Consider the following 16,283-nt stretch of genomic DNA (forward strand, 5'->3'; position numbering starts at 1 on the left):
AGAAACCATTAAGTCAAAATCCTCTAGTGATTCAGATTCAACAAACTCAATCATGGAAAATCTAGAACCTCTAAGTATGGAAGACCGAATGAGAGCTAAACGCACTGGACAAGGTCATGCCATTACTCAACCAGATATTAATGCACCAGATTATGAAATCAAAGGACAAATACTACACATGGTAACTAATCAATGCCAATTTAGTGGTGCGCCGAAGGAAGATCCAAACGAACATCTTCGTACCTTTAATAGGATCTGTACTCTATTCAAAATCAGAGAAGCTGAGGATGAACAGATATATCTCATGTTATTTCCCTGGACTTTAAAGGGAGAAGCCAAAGATTGGTTAGAATCGTTACCTGAAGGGGCGATTGATACATAGGATGTGTTAGTTGAAAATTATCTTAAACAATTCTTTCCGGCATCTAAAGCCGTGAGACTTCAAGGAGAAATTGTTACGTTCATACATAAGCCAAATGAAACTCTATATGAGGCGTGGACAAGATTTGGAAAATTGTTGAGACGATGTCCTCAACATGGTTTAGATGCTTATCAAATAGTACAAATATTCTACCAAGGATGCGATATTACTACACGAAAATACATCGACATAGCAGCAGTGGTTCCATTATGAAGAAAACCGCAACTGAAGCTTACAAAATTATTGATAACACTGCTTCCCACTCACATGAGTGGCATCAAGAAAAAGACATCGTTAGATCATCTAAAGCGGCTAGAGTCGATTCTAGCCATGACTTTGATTCCATTTCCACAAAGTTAGATGCTTTCGAGAGACGAATGGAAAAGATGACTAAAGAAATTCACACAATACGAATTAGTTGTGAGCAGTGTGGAGGACCACATTTGACGAAAGATTGTCTCAGCATTGAACAAACAGTGGAACAAAGAGAGAAAGTTTCATACATGAACCAAAGGCTTGGAAATAATTATCAGAATAATTATCAACCGCCAAGACCAAACTACAATCAAAATCAGAATTATAACCGAAATGTTCCATACAACAACCAACAAGGTCCTAGCAATCAACAAGTATCTAACAATACTTACAATCAGCAAAGACCTATTTTTTAAAATAAACCATCACAAACCGATGATAAAAAGCCAAATTTAGAAGACACGATGTCAAAGCTAGTTGAATCTCAAACGCAGTTTTTCACATCTCAGAAACAAACTAATGAACAAAATGCTCAAGCATTTAGAAATCAGCAAGCTTCTATTCAAAATCTGGAACAAGAAGTAAGCAAACTAGCAAGGTTGATAGGTGAAAGAAAACCGGAAAGTTTACCTAGCGATACAAATGCTAACCCCCGGAATGAAATAGCTAAATCCATTACCACAAGAAGTGGTATTACACTTAAACCACCTGAAATGCATGCAAATTCTGATGACTCTATTCCTACTCCACAAGAACCACAATCTGATCAAGAAAAGAAAAAAGAACCTGTAGTTAAAAAGGTTAATGAAGATAACACAATTAAGGCTAAACCTTATGTTAAACCATACCAACCACCACTTCCTTATCCAAGTAAAATGAGAAAAGAAAGACTTGAAGCCGAGCAATCCAAATTTTTGGATATGTTTAAACAAATAAATGTCAATCTTTCTTTCATTGATGTAATTTTAGGAATGCCAAGATATGCTAAATTCTTGAAAGATCTAATCACAAATAGAAAGAAAATGGAAGAACTCTCGACTGTTACTATGAATGCTAATTGTTCTGCAGTGTTGTTGAATAAGATACCAGAAAAACTCTCAGATCCAGGAAGTTTCACAATTCCATGTTTTCTGGGAATTCTTAGTTCAATAGAAGCATTGGCAGACTTAGGTGCTAGTATAAATTTAATGCCGTATTCACTTTACGCTAAACTAGACCTTAGAATTGAAACCAACACGAATAAGTATACAACTAGCAGATCGATCAGTAAAATATCCTTGAGGGATAATGGAGAACATGCTAGTTAAAGTTGGTACTTTAGTATTTCCAGTAGATTTTGTTATTCTGGACATGGAAGAAGATTCGCGAGTTCCTCTTATATTAGGAAGACCATTCTTAAACACGGCTAAAACAATAATAGACGTGTTTGGTAAGAAACTAACCCTAATTATAGAGGACGAGAGTGTTACCTTTTCTGTTGATAGAGCCATGCAACAACGCAATCTGCAGATGATACATGTTATTATATTCAAACTATAGATTCACAGGCAGAATTGTTAGAAGAATTTCCAGAATTACAAGGAACAGGAGAATGTTCTTTAGGAGAAGGAACTGAACCAATTGATGAAGATGAAATGTTAGCTGCACTCATGGCTAATGAATACGAACCAACAACAGAAGAACTTCAAATGTTAAAAGAGGAAGACAGATATCGATACAAATCATCGATAGAAGAACCACCGATATTAGAGTTAAAGTCACTTCCAACCCATTTGGAATACGCTTATTTACATGGTGAATCTGAATTACCTGTAATAATATCGTCTTCTCTTACGGAAAATGAAAAATATCAACTCATTTATGTGCTAAAAGCTCATAAACCAGCTATTGCATGTAAGATTCATGACATTAAAGGCATAAGTCCTTCGTATTGCACACATAAAATCCTTATGGAAGAATGCCATAAAACATATGTGCAACGCCAACGAAGACTAAATCCAAATATGTAAGATGTTGTTAAGAAAAAAATTATTAAACTGCTTAATGCAGGTTTAATTTATCCAATCTCTGATAGTCAATGGGTAAGCCCAGTTCAATACGTACCTAAGAAGGGTGGCATGATTGTCATCACAAATGAAAAAAATGTGCTTATTCCTACTAGGACTGTAATAGGATGGCGTGTTTGTATTGATTATCGAAAATTAATTGACGCCACCAGAAAAGATCACTTTCCCTTACCTTTCATTGATCAAATGTTGGAAAGATTAGCTGGGAATAGTTACTATTGTTTTCTTGACGGTTTTTCCGGATATTTTCAAATTCCAATAGCACCCGAGGACCAAGAGAAAACCACCTTCACGTGCCCTTATGGTACTTTTGCTTACAAACGCATGCCATTTGGACTATGCAACGCCCCTGCAACCTTTCAAAGGTGCATGATGGCGATTTTTCATGACATTATAGAAGAATGCATGGAAGTTTTCATGGATGACTTTTCCGTCTTCGGTGATACTTTTGAAACATGTCTAGTTAATCTTGAACGAATGCTTATTAGATGCGAACAATCAAATCTAGTACTTAATTGGGAGAAATATCATTTCATGGTTAAAGAAGGCATCGTTCTTGGTCATAAAATTTCAAAGGAAGGAATTGAAGTGGATAAAGCTAAAGTAGATGTAATTGCTAAACTTCCACATCCCACCAATGTTAGAGGAGTTAGGAGTTTTCTAGGACATGCCGGTTTTTACCGACGTTTCATAAAAGACTTTTCTAAAATTGCCACTCCTATGAATAAACTTCTTGAAAAGGATGCTCCATTCATCTTTTCAGATGAATGCATCAAATCTTTTAATATTCTTAAAGAAAAACTCACTAATGCGCCGATCATGATAACTTCAAATTCGAATCTACCATTTGAACTCATGTGCGATGCAAGTGATTTTGCAATGGGAGCCGTTTTAGGACAAAGGATTGAAAAACGATTTCAACCTATTTATTACGCTAGTAAGACGTTACAAGGAGCACAAATGAATTACACAACTACTAAAAAATAACTCCTTGCTATTGTCTTTGCTTTTGACAAATTTCGTTCATATCTCGTTCTAGCTAAAACGATGGTCTATACTGATCATTCTGCTCTTAGATACCTATTTTCGAAACAAGATGCCAAACCACGATTAATCCGTTGGATCTTACTCTTACAAGAGTTCGATATTGAAATCCGAGATAAAAAGGGAGCAGAAAATCTCGCCGCTGATCATCTTTCTCGTCTTGAAAATCCTGAATTAGAAGTTCTAAATGAATCGGCCATACAAGACAACTTTCTTGATGAATATCTTTTGAAGATCGATTATAATGAAATTTCATGGTTTGTAGACTATGCAAACTATTTAGTATGTGGATTCCTTAAAAAAGGGTTGTCGTACCAAAAACGAAAGAAATTCTTTAGTGATATAAAACACTATTTTTGGGAAGATCCACATTTGTTTAAAAGTTATCCCGATGGAATAATCCACCGATGTGTATTCGGAGATGAAGCTAGTCAAATCTTAAACCATTGTCACACATGACCAATAGGAGGGCATTATGGGCCTCAACTCACAGCAAGAAAAGTCTATGACGCTGGATTTTATTGGCCTACAATTTTCAAAGACGCACACCGTCTTTGTAAATCCTGTGATGCTTGTCAAAGGGCCAGAATAATAAGTCAACGTGATGAAATGCCACAAAATGTCATTCAAATATGTGAAGTATTTGACGTTTGGGGTATTGACTTTATGGGTCCATTTCCAAAATCTCATAATAATCTCTACATTCTCGTTGCCATTGATTATGTATCTAAATGGGCGGAAGCACAAGCTCTCCCAACTAACGATGCACGAGTTGTAGTCAACTTCTTAAAACATCTTTTTGCAAGGTTCGGAACACCGAAAGCTTTAATAAGTGATCGGGGTACTCATTTCTGTAATAATCTACTTGAGAAAGTTCTCAAAAGATATGGAGTAACTCATAAAATCTCAATCGCTTATCATCCACAAACAAGTGGACAAGTTGAAAATACCAACTGAGCTTTAAAACGTATTCTAGAGAAAACTGTAGGATTAAATCCGAAGGAATGGTCCATGAAATTGGAGGTTGCACTCTGGGCTTTTAGAACAGCCTACAAAATTCCAATTGGTACCACACCTTTTAGACTTGTTTACGAAAAAGCATGTCATCTTCCAGTAGAAATTGAGCACAAAACATTTTGGACTTTGAAGACATGTAATCTTGATTTACATGACGCCGGATGTCTACGGTTAAGTCAACTAAACGAATTAGAAGAATTAAGACATGAAGCATATGAAAATTCGTTAATCTATAAAGAAAGAACGAAGAATTGGCATGATAAAAGAATCAGAAGTTTAAAATAGTTTAAAGAAGGAGACCGAGTTCTTCTTTTCAATTCACGATTCAAACTATTTCCTGGAAAATTGAAATCAAGATGGTCTGGACCATTCATAGTCAAAAGAGTTTTTCCATACGGAACAGTAGAGTTAATAAATTCAAATGGGATTGAATTTAAGGTTAATAGTCACAGACTTAAACATTACATAGATAATCCAATGAAAGTTGAAGATGAAGTTAATCACAATTTTGACACCATAGCTAACTAAGTGTGGGAAGATTCGAATCTTTTAAGGATAATATTCATTTCTATTAGAGTTAGATTTTCTGTTTTCGTGTAGTTCTCGAAAATGGAATCCGAATGGTCTTTCCCTAGCAGACCCTAAAGAACTAGTCTTCTCCCCCCATTCTGAATTTTTATTTTTTTAGGTTTTACGAGATGAAGAATTCCTTTGATTTGAACCATGGTCTACTACTACACGCTTTGATTACTAAACGTAATAATGACACACTCTCGAGTGAAGTGGTATCCTTCATAAGAGGCAAAATGGACGAAGTAAGGAGAGAACTCAGGAACAATCATCATAAGACACATTTTGGTAAAGGAAAATCAAAATCCGCAACAAAAAGAAGAGCACGACACCTTGAAAGATGTCATAAATGCGGAAAATGGTCACACGAAGGTAAATGTTCGAACAATCAAACATATTCAAATACCGAATTTGTTACTCTATGCAGAGAAGGACTATTCATATGTTTAGAAGAAAAGTTATTGAAGAATCGAGGTTACGCTTATGTAGCTATGGAAAACTAAATCACACGACTCTTCTATGAGTCGACTAAAGCAGGTCTCTGAGAATTCTATCTCACAGGTAAGTATGTACAGTTTTTATTTATTGTTTTTAACCTTTTTATAATAAACGCTGAATCGTTCGCTATAAAGTATTAAATTGATATTCAATAAAATTAGGTACGCGAAACCGAAATTATTGATATCATACAAAAATTTAATTCATCACTGCAAAATTTACCGTTTATTCATAAGGTATAAATATCTTTAATCAATCAATTCAAAATATTTCAGAAATTCGTCAGGAGTAAAACTAGGTAATATAGCCGAAATTACTTTACTCAAAAGAGAGGCGTATATTTTTGATAATATTTGATTGATTAAAGTGGGATAAAAGACCAAAAAGATTTTTTTTATTTTTATTTTTACCTTGTTTTTAAAATTAATATATAAATATTAAATTATTATTGTAAATTTTTAAAATCAATATATTTAAGTTTGTAAAAATTTTAAAAAAACCAATATTTTTAATATAAGTTTGTAAAACTAATATATATAAATATTAATAATATTTATAAGAAATCTTATGCATTTTAAATTTAAGTTTGGTGTGAATTTAAAAAAAAAATTTACTTTATTTCATTAAGTTAAAAATTTGATATTTAAAATTCGTCGTGAGTTGAAGACTAGGTTATGGAACCGAAATTGCTTTACCCGAAGGCGGGACGAGAAATGTTATTATCATTATTTTTAATTATATTGAATTAAAGTATGCCAAAAACATAAAAAAAAACCCAAAATCTTTGCTTTTAAAACAATCGCTTTAAAATGAAAAATTTTAAAATTTTGTCGAGGGACGGACTAGGTAAACGTACCGAAACAACCTCCTCCTAAATAAAAAGGAATAAAATTTTAAATTACTCAATTAATTGTTTTATTAATAAAGGTTTTTTTTTAAAACAAAACAAAATCCGCACTCGCGGAGCTACAAAGGGTCCCACTACCGCACTCGCGGAGTTTGAAAAACCCAAAAAAGATAAACTGGTCGAACAGACCAGTCTCCACACACCAACACAATTTTCTGCGAAAAATACCCAAAAACACTCTCAAAATCACGATTTTTCACCGTTAATCATCAAATTTTTTGTTAAAATCACGATGAGGAGATTTTTCCCAAGAAGTTACTCAAGGAAATCGGTAATTTCTACATCTAAACACTCTTTAATCCGGATTTCTAGTGTTCTTGAGCAAAATTATACCTAATTTGATTTTGATGATTTCTAGTGTAATTGTGCTTAAATTGTTTGTATATTATGCTTGTATAACCTAGATTGATGCTACAAATTTTGAGTAAACTAGGGTTTGTGTTCTTGAGCAAAATTGGGGCTTTTTGATATAAACAGATTATAGCCAAATTTTTTTGTTGGTTTATGCTAAATTAAGTAGTGTAACATGTTTAGGTTGCTAAATGATCTAAACTTTGATCCTAAACATGATTTTTGAGTATTAAAGTGGACTTTTTGAGTCAAAAATGCATGAACTTGATTTAATTGATATGAATGCCATGTGGAACTTGTTTAATTGCTATAATGATTATTTTTGACATGTTTTAGAAGATGAATGCTAAGGAACATTGTATACATTTTCATATATGTTTATTTGTAAAAGTGTAGAATTGTTAATATTATGAAAATGCGAATAAAGTTTAATATGGATTAAACATGTCATTATGATTGTTTTGATTAATGATTTTGCTAACACTAATGCATATTTGGATGCACAAAAATTGTGTTTAATGTGTTTTGCAGACTGAAAGGGGTAAATCTTCATCTCAGGCTCGCAATGCTCCTCCTAATGCAGACGACCAGGAGATTAACGACCAATACAGACAAAATATACCTCATCAAGTCATTTCATTTACAAATATCACTGAGGCAAATTTACACCCAAACTTGAGGTTTGACAGATTTTGGATAGACTATCCAAAATATCAGAGGAGCTTACACACCCTTCAGTCTAATGATGTTGAAGTACCCAGGGTAATAGATTGGGAACCGTTAGAAACAGTGGAATTGGCCGATCAAATCAGAGAATTACTTACACAAAGGTATGGTAATTCTACTTTTAATGATTGGGAACGTTTGTTCAATGTACGTAGGCATGTATATAGAGAATGGTGTGTGGAATTATTATGTAGTATTGAAATAAATAATCGGGTAGCTACCTTAACCGATCGAAGCTTTATTAGATTTTTATTAGGAGGTGAGATGAGCCATATGACTCTATTAGATATGGCTCAGGCTTTACGTATATATACACCTGAGGAACTAGCATCTACTGATTATCAAAGGTTGATAGTTAATGGTAGGAGGGTTGATGAAAATTTTGATATGAATGGAATATGGAGTAGAATGACTAGCCATAACCGATTTCATGGGGGATCTTACTCTTATATTGATATTGATAGAGCTGAGTTAAGAGTGATCCACAGGTTTTAAGCAAACTCGATTACACAGCGAGGTAGGAACAAAGAAAAGGTAAATGAACAAGATTTATTTTACCACATGTATATTCGAGACCCACAGAGCGCTGTAAGTATACCTTATTGTGTGGGTTATTATTTATCGGCTATGGTTAGGGGTATGCAACCTAATAGTATAATAGGAGGTGGTATCTTTATTACTTTAATTGATGAGCATCTCGTTGTGGATAGAAGTCGGGGGGATTATTAAAGGCAGAAGCAGAACCCCGTGATAGAATAGATTTACGCGTGTATCATGGTGCTAAGGTTTTAAAGAAACGACATAACGCTGTAGCACCATATAATGGCAATCATCCACAGATCGAAAGAGATCATCAGCAAGGTAATGCGGGAGGGGGGAATCAGATGACAGAAATGCAAATTTTTATGGCTCAACATGAGTATGAAATGGCTAGACAACGAGCATTTTAAGATTGGCAGTATCATCAAAGCCAAATCATAAGTCATTGTGCATACATAAATACAAACTACATTCCTACTCCAATGCCCGTATTTCCTCCCTGGACTATACAGACCCGACCACCGTACCCTACATATGACCCAGCTCAAGCATTCTACAGCACTTATGGCTATGAATGGAATCCCTACTGGAACCATCCTCATCAACCCTAATTTTCTTTTTTGCCTATTTTTATTTATTTGGTAAGTTGTAATTATATACTTTTAATACTTCTTTTGATACTATAATAGTTTTTATAATTTTCTAACTTTTATTATTAGATTTTAATAATTTTTAAATGTGGGGTGATATACCCAACTTCAAAAATATGTATATATATGTTTGTAGTTTATCTCATGTACAAAACAGGGTAAAACAGTGCATTTTTAAAGACTGGCATTAAGTTCAGCAAAAGCAACTAATTTTGACGACAAGATGCAAAATATATGTGAAATAACAACAGACTGAATGAACAAATGAAGTGCACCATTTATCATTCAAAACAAACGCCAATATGTTTGGAAACTTTGGTAAAATTTTAATTGTTTTTCTACGCTAATTACCCTCAATAATTTAAATTGTTACTGATTTCTTGCAAATGAGGGCATTGCAAGATCTTAAGTGTGGAAAGGGGTTAAATTCTTTCGGATTTTTAAAAATTTTAATTTAAACACTTGGTTACCATTAAAAATACTAGTAACGCAGTAGTTATATTAGAATCTAGTGCTCTCTGATAATAAAGAACAGCCCTAGTCTTATATACTGATTACCCACTTCTAGTAAAATTTTTAAAAAATTTCAACTAAATGAATTCAAAATCATGTTTATACATATTTATGAACGATAAAACTATGTATTAACACCAAAATTGTTGTTAACTCGTAAAGGACATAAACTGAGAAACAACCCAAAAACGCTTGAATTCATTTAAAAATGGAATAGAGGAAAATAAAAAGGCAAAGAAAGGAAAATAAAAGCCAAGTGTGGGAAAAATTTACCAAATTATTCAAATTACATATATCACATATTTTTGTACAAATAATTGAAGATACTTTTGTTTTGAACGATTTAATCATTTTTACCCGATTTTTTATAATATATTTGAAAGAAATGTGCCACTTGATTTAAAAGGAAGTAAAGTCTTCCGAGAAAAAGACACACGCTTCTTGATTTAGGTCAGAAAGTTGTCATCCAGAGCAGTTGTAGAGTTTACGAAAAACCTTGAAAAGTTTTCTCGAAAATCAGCTGGAAATCCACGGACCTCAACATCAAACAGGGTCGCCAAGTGGTCAGACTTATCCTAACCATGAGAGGATCTGTCTCGTACAATGGGGGGCACCGTGCAAATTAGCTTATAAGACTAATGAATCAGATCTCCAGAAAGGATAATCTCCTTAAAGATAAAAAAATCGGCATTTAAGCCTGATATTACTCAATCCATGAGATTGACCTTAAAGATTGAGAATTCAAACTCATGGAATTCGATGATATCTAAACTCGAGCTTGAACGAGAAAATATTTTGATCAAAATTACAAACCGATTTGTTTTCTGAAAACCTATTTTTAATGCGTTCATTACCATTGAACGTAAAATCCTAAGAATTCACCGGAATTCATTAGGTCACCTGAACCAAATCGGGTGTCAACCGTAAGAATGGTGGTTGCATAGCATGGTCAAAGACAGGACCTTGTTCCAGATCGAAAAACTATAGGGTGATATTTACTATTGCTCCTACAAAGGATAGTAATTGCATCTGACACGATATAGACCATAATCAAAAGCATGTCACGGGACATTGCCTTAACAGTTGCTTGTTCAACGCTTTCCTTTACAACTGGACGGTAGTTTACCGAAAGATAACATATGGAGCAAGTATACTGAACGTGTTGCTTTCCTAATACAAGGTTAGCAAGTGGGTGACACAAAACCGCAAGTTTTAAGCTAAAATTTTCAAATCTGAAACCCACAAAACTCACAAAAACATTTTGAAAACACCGGTGAAGGGTTATTCTGGAAAACTTATCTAGGGTAAAAGCTAGATTGAATTTTCAAAAGATCAAATGTTTTTATAAAGATCCAATTTCCTAACAGATCTAAAATTTTATAGTCATGTGGGACTGTAAACCACATCGTTACTATCATTGTTCATACCGCCGTATCAAAATCACTGATGTACAAAGTGTGAAGAATAAAGAAGTGATTCTGTGACGCCCCGTACTAAATCATCATGTACGGACCATCAACAACAGGATCATTACAAGGTCAAACACTATATGCGTTTTCAAAACAAGTTTGCATTCGTATCAAAAGGTGACGTCATAACTAACGTCAATTGTTTTACATCAAAAGTAAGCTTCAATGAACAAAAGCAAAGGTAATAGCACGTGACCCTTAGGTCGTTACAATTCATAGTTCAAAAGTAATTAAGTTTGAATGCAAGATAAAGTAATTCATGCGGAGATAACTCTAGAGCAGCGGGTATCTACAGCAAGACTAGTACACAGCGGAAGCTAACCTTAAGCACCTGAGAAAAACAAGCTTAAAAATGTCAACACAAAGGTTGGTGAGCTATAGTTTAAGTATAATAGTAATGTAAGTAGGCCACGAGATTTCAGTGCTACAAAGAGCGTTTCAAACAGTAATCCAAATCAGTATGTTTAAGTATATGCTCAACCGTGGGCACTCGGTAACTAACTTAACTTTTAATAATATATCACCCCCTGAAAGTACACTTGGCAAGTGCGTACGTTTACGAAGTATTAAACACTCGTTAAATGCTAGCGCTACTAGCCCGAGTGGGGATGTCAAACCCTATGGATCCATATCTAAGATTCGCGTTCATGGTTCAAAAACCAATGATTAAACGTTACCGAGCTAAAGGGAATGTTTATGCCGTTGTATAACCCACACATATATAAGTTTAAGTACTCGTGCCTAGTATGTAAAACATAAAATCCGCATGTATTCTCAGTTCCCAAAATAAGTTAAAGTAAAAAGGGAATGCTATAACTCACAATGATAATGTAGTCGTAAAGTCGGTTCGGAAAAGGTGTGCAAGTAATCGGTCCGAAGGTCCTCAACCTAAGTCAAATAGTACTAAGTCAGTAAGTCGTCCGAATAGGTTTAAAAGTATGTAAATAAGGTCTTAAGGGTCATCATAATTCATCATCAAACAAAAGGCGTAAAGTAAGTTTCGTTCATGAAAGTAGTTTAAAACAAAGGCTGAGTTCGGTCAGTCACCACGGCCTCTACACCTACTGAAATAAGGTGAGACCAGTGGCCATGGCTCCGTATACGAGTCATTTAAGTGTGGTAAAATTTACAGAAGCAAACTCGTCTTTGTTTGACCGTGGCGACGGTCTAAGTGCGAGTAGGTCAGAAATTTCTGCACAACGTTAAAAGGACATAGTGACGATCGGAGGGCCATAAATCCTAAACCGTAACTCGGATTAAGACGAGTCCTATATGAAAAGTTATATACATGAACTGAGCTATATGAAAATCAATGTTACAGTAGCCCAGGTGTACTGGTGTGTTACAGAAACCAGAAAAACAGAAACTATAAACAGAAAACAGAAAAATAAATGGACATAGTGACGCTCGGAGGACCATAGATTCTAAACCGTAACTCGGATTAAGACGAGTCTTATATGAAAAGTTATCTACTCAAAAAGATCTATTTGAAAATCTAGGTCTCAGTAGCCCAGGTCTACGGGTCTGTTACAGAAACAGTGGGACAGAGGGCTGTAAACAGAAAACAGGAAGTTAAAAGTGAGTTCCGGTGGTCTTGGTGCTTGATGTTCATCATGGTTCTCATCCTTGATGCATATAGCTTCAAGTGTACAACTCGTTGATGTGTTTACATCATCTTTACCAATTTTTGGCCATCATAACCCTTGTGCAAGTCTAAGACATGTATCACAACTTCACTTAAGAGTTGTATGTGTTTTGATGAACCAAAGTTACATCAAAGTCTTAGGTTTAACACATACATGAAATATAAAAGGTAATATTGAACTATAAACTTGAAAGTAAGCTAACTAATCAAGATCTTAAGATGTAGAACATGGTTCTTAGTTAGATCTTGAAGATCCAAGACTCAAAAGTCTAGATCAAGCATAAGTATACAAAGTTATATTTAAAGAAAACTTATTTGTGTGTTCTTGAACTTTCAAAGTTAACTTTTAGTTCAAGATTAATGAGATCAAAACTAACTTGTAGTACTTAACCATTTAAACTAATTACATGAAATTAAAGTGTAAGAATGAAGAAGTAAACTAAGTAAACAAGTAATTAGTTCATGATTTGTTCATACTTTAAAGATTCAAACCAAAGTTTGATCTTTAAGAAAGTAAACTTTAAAGTTTACTAACATGAGTTACAATTATGAGTTTATCAACACATGAACCTTAATCTTTTAAAATTAACAAGTGTAGAACATAACTAGAAAGTTTATGTTCTTGTTGTTCTTGTTATAACAAGATAAATTGAAGAATAAACTAGAGAGTTGATTCTTGTAACTAGTAAAGAACAACTAACAACAAGTAAGTAACTATTACACAAAGAACAAGTAACAACAAACAACAAGGAATGATGATGATATGGGTGCTTGGTCACGGTTTTAATGAGAAAAGAAGAAGAGAAAACAAGGCTTGTTACTTACAAACTTGAGAGAAAAAGAGAGTAAAAGTTGAGAGGAAAATGAGAAGTAATTTGTGTGTGTGAGAAAGTGAATGAACTAGTGAAAGAGTAGTAAGGAAAAATTGAAAACAAAACCCCTCCTTTACTACCCAAAGTGACGGTTTGCAAGGAATAAGGGGGAAGGGGAGTGACCGCAAGTTTAAGCATGTAAAATCCTTCAAAAGTTGGATAAAAGATGTGTTTGCATGGGGATTATGGTAACTAGATTCCTTTAAGTAACTTAATCCATTTATTTAAATCCTAAGGTAATACTTACAAGTCTTATGGGCTAATAAGTCCATTTAAGAAGTAGGATGGGCTCTTTAAGTTCATGTACAAATATAAAGCCCAAGTTCCAAGTTTGTGGTAATTTAATCCAACAAAGCCCAAGTAATTAACTAATAACCATAGTTAATTAAAATGATTAATAAAACTTAATCATGAATGTAAATAATATCTAAAAATATTATTCGTGAAAGTTTCGTGTGTCACAAAGACGTTTCGGGCATTTAAAGTCAGGTATGGTGTACCATGGTAACAAGTAAATGTAATCACATACATTCGTTTAATCACAAGCATTAATAATAATCATTATTAATCAAAGATGGAAAAGTCAGGGTCGTTACATTACCCACCTGTTAAAGAAAATTTTGTCCCGAAATTTTAAGGAGTGACCAAACAATAGGTACCGTATTCGAATAAGAAGGGCGTATCAAAGTTCCGTGAGACTCGCGGGCTCAGAAGTAAGTTGTTTACCTTGATAGGTACTTTGGCGTATGAACGTGGGAATAGGTATATGCCGTTAATTAAGTCTCTTGTCCTAAGAGGTCCACAAATTGATTTCGTTACTGATTAACAGGAGTATGTCATCTGAATGTATATCCACAAAAGGAAAGATGGTGTGTTTAGTCTTACAGGCACCTTCAGTAAGCTGAATGCGTGAAATGCCTCCTGAATATTTCTAAGCTCATCTAAAACATCGATCGCTTATGTCGTAATACAAAGCTGACAGGTAGAATGGAAAACATGGTGATCACAACCATGCGATTTGATGTCTGGATAGTGTTAGCCACGGATTTTTCTAACCCCTCGATTTTGGAAGGAGACCATAGGCATAAGGAATCCGATATTTAAGAACGTTTCATTTGAATAAGTGAATTGAATTTTAGCTAGAAGTGATCAATCGGACTTGCAAGCCATAATTATTCATAGTGTCTTCAGAACGGTCTAAACGAACAATGAGGGATATCATCTAGTTTACCATACTACATGTGAACCTAACCTTGGATGAAATGAAAGCACAGTTCCGTAATGTAACTTCATCCTTTCGGTTATATGTTGAAGTTAGGGTTAACGTTAACTAGAGCAACATACAGTTGCAACCAATGAAGGATGAAAATATATAGAGTATCCACATCAGTGTCGTAAATGTTTTAAGCAGTCCCCTCCCAAGGGGTAACAAGATTTATAGGTTCTCAAAGTTTCTTATGTTACATTTCCGAAAGAAAGTCGCACGTAAGTTGTGGTCGCTGAACGAGAGTGAACTCTTCGAGCTGTTCGTTCTGAATTTATCCGTGTACTTAAGGGGATGTGCGGATGAGATGATACGTGAACTCTTGGTCCTAACGAATGGTTTACTCCGAGTGAAAAGAATCTCCAAAAATGATTTTTGTCTCTCAACATACTGATTCATAGAGATGAAGTTTACGAGGGTGTTGTGATTCGCCATGAAGTATTGAGAACAGTAATCCACCTAGTACATTTCCTATGATAGGGTGACCAATGAGTGTACCTCAGAAAATTGATTTATCGGCCCATGTTTTTGTCATGTCTAGCTTTAAAAGAACATTTTATGGGTGTAAAGATTTTCTAACAAATTTTATAAAACCGCCATCCAAAGTGGCTCAAGAGTTTTTAACAAGGATCTTAATCGTAAGTTTCATCTCTAACAGAGGGCGAGAAAAAGTGTGACCCCTACATGGTGTGGTCTAGTATGAAAACCTTTAATACCATCAACTAAGGGAGTTTTGAAAAACAAAACCTTTAACCGTTTGTTGTGACAACGTAAACGGAACGAAGTTCCTAGTAGCTTTAGAAGTAGGTACAACGTGTACCATTTTGCACCAAAACCATTTGACTTAAGTTGAATAACTCGGTAAAGGAGCGGGTTTTAAATAATTTGCAGATATAACTTAGTATCGAAATAAGTAAGTATAAATTTTATACATATATGATTTTACAAATCGAATAAGTGACCGAAAAGTTTTTAGTATTTTCATTGTCTGTAAATCTTGCGAGGACCGCATAAATAAACAACGTGTACAAATTTTGATAAACATAGTTTTTCGTATTTCAAAGATTACGAGTTGAAAGAGATTGAGTGGGAAAAGCTTTGAATCATTGGGTGACCAGTTACTAGGTAATGAAAACTAATGACATAAATGTTGTTTTGGTAATTATCAGGACATAAGTCTTTGGGCCAAAATATTCACGTGCGAGGCCGTTGCAAAAAAAAAAGTGAGGTACGAAGGATAGAGCACGAGGGTGAGAAGTTAATTGCTTCTTAAATTTGAAAAATGCCAAACAGGTCGTGACTAATAATGAAGTCAGAATACCGATGGTGTTAATGTTACTAGATGAGAGTTTCTTGGAATGAGTTAGGACTTAGAGTTATGTAAGAAAGAGCATTGTTCTAACTGGTGTGGTGAAATAAATCTACGGGGTAACGCAATAGTTTTGAATGGTTTGAGTGTTAGCAGATGCCCGAAG

General features: G+C 34.4%; 1 non-coding gene across 1 annotated transcript; it reads right to left on the reverse strand.

The window, feature by feature from the left end:
* Positions 1-436: 436 nt before the first annotated feature.
* On the reverse strand, positions 437-543 carry LOC139879172 (small nucleolar RNA R71). Its single transcript, XR_011770024.1, has one exon. It is a non-coding gene; the product is annotated as a small nucleolar RNA R71 (small nucleolar RNA).
* Positions 544-16,283: the final 15,740 nt, after the last annotated feature.

This window comes from Rutidosis leptorrhynchoides, chromosome 11, assembly GCF_046630445.1.
Source record: "Rutidosis leptorrhynchoides isolate AG116_Rl617_1_P2 chromosome 11, CSIRO_AGI_Rlap_v1, whole genome shotgun sequence".
NCBI classification, from domain to species: Eukaryota; Viridiplantae; Streptophyta; class Magnoliopsida; order Asterales; family Asteraceae; genus Rutidosis; species Rutidosis leptorrhynchoides.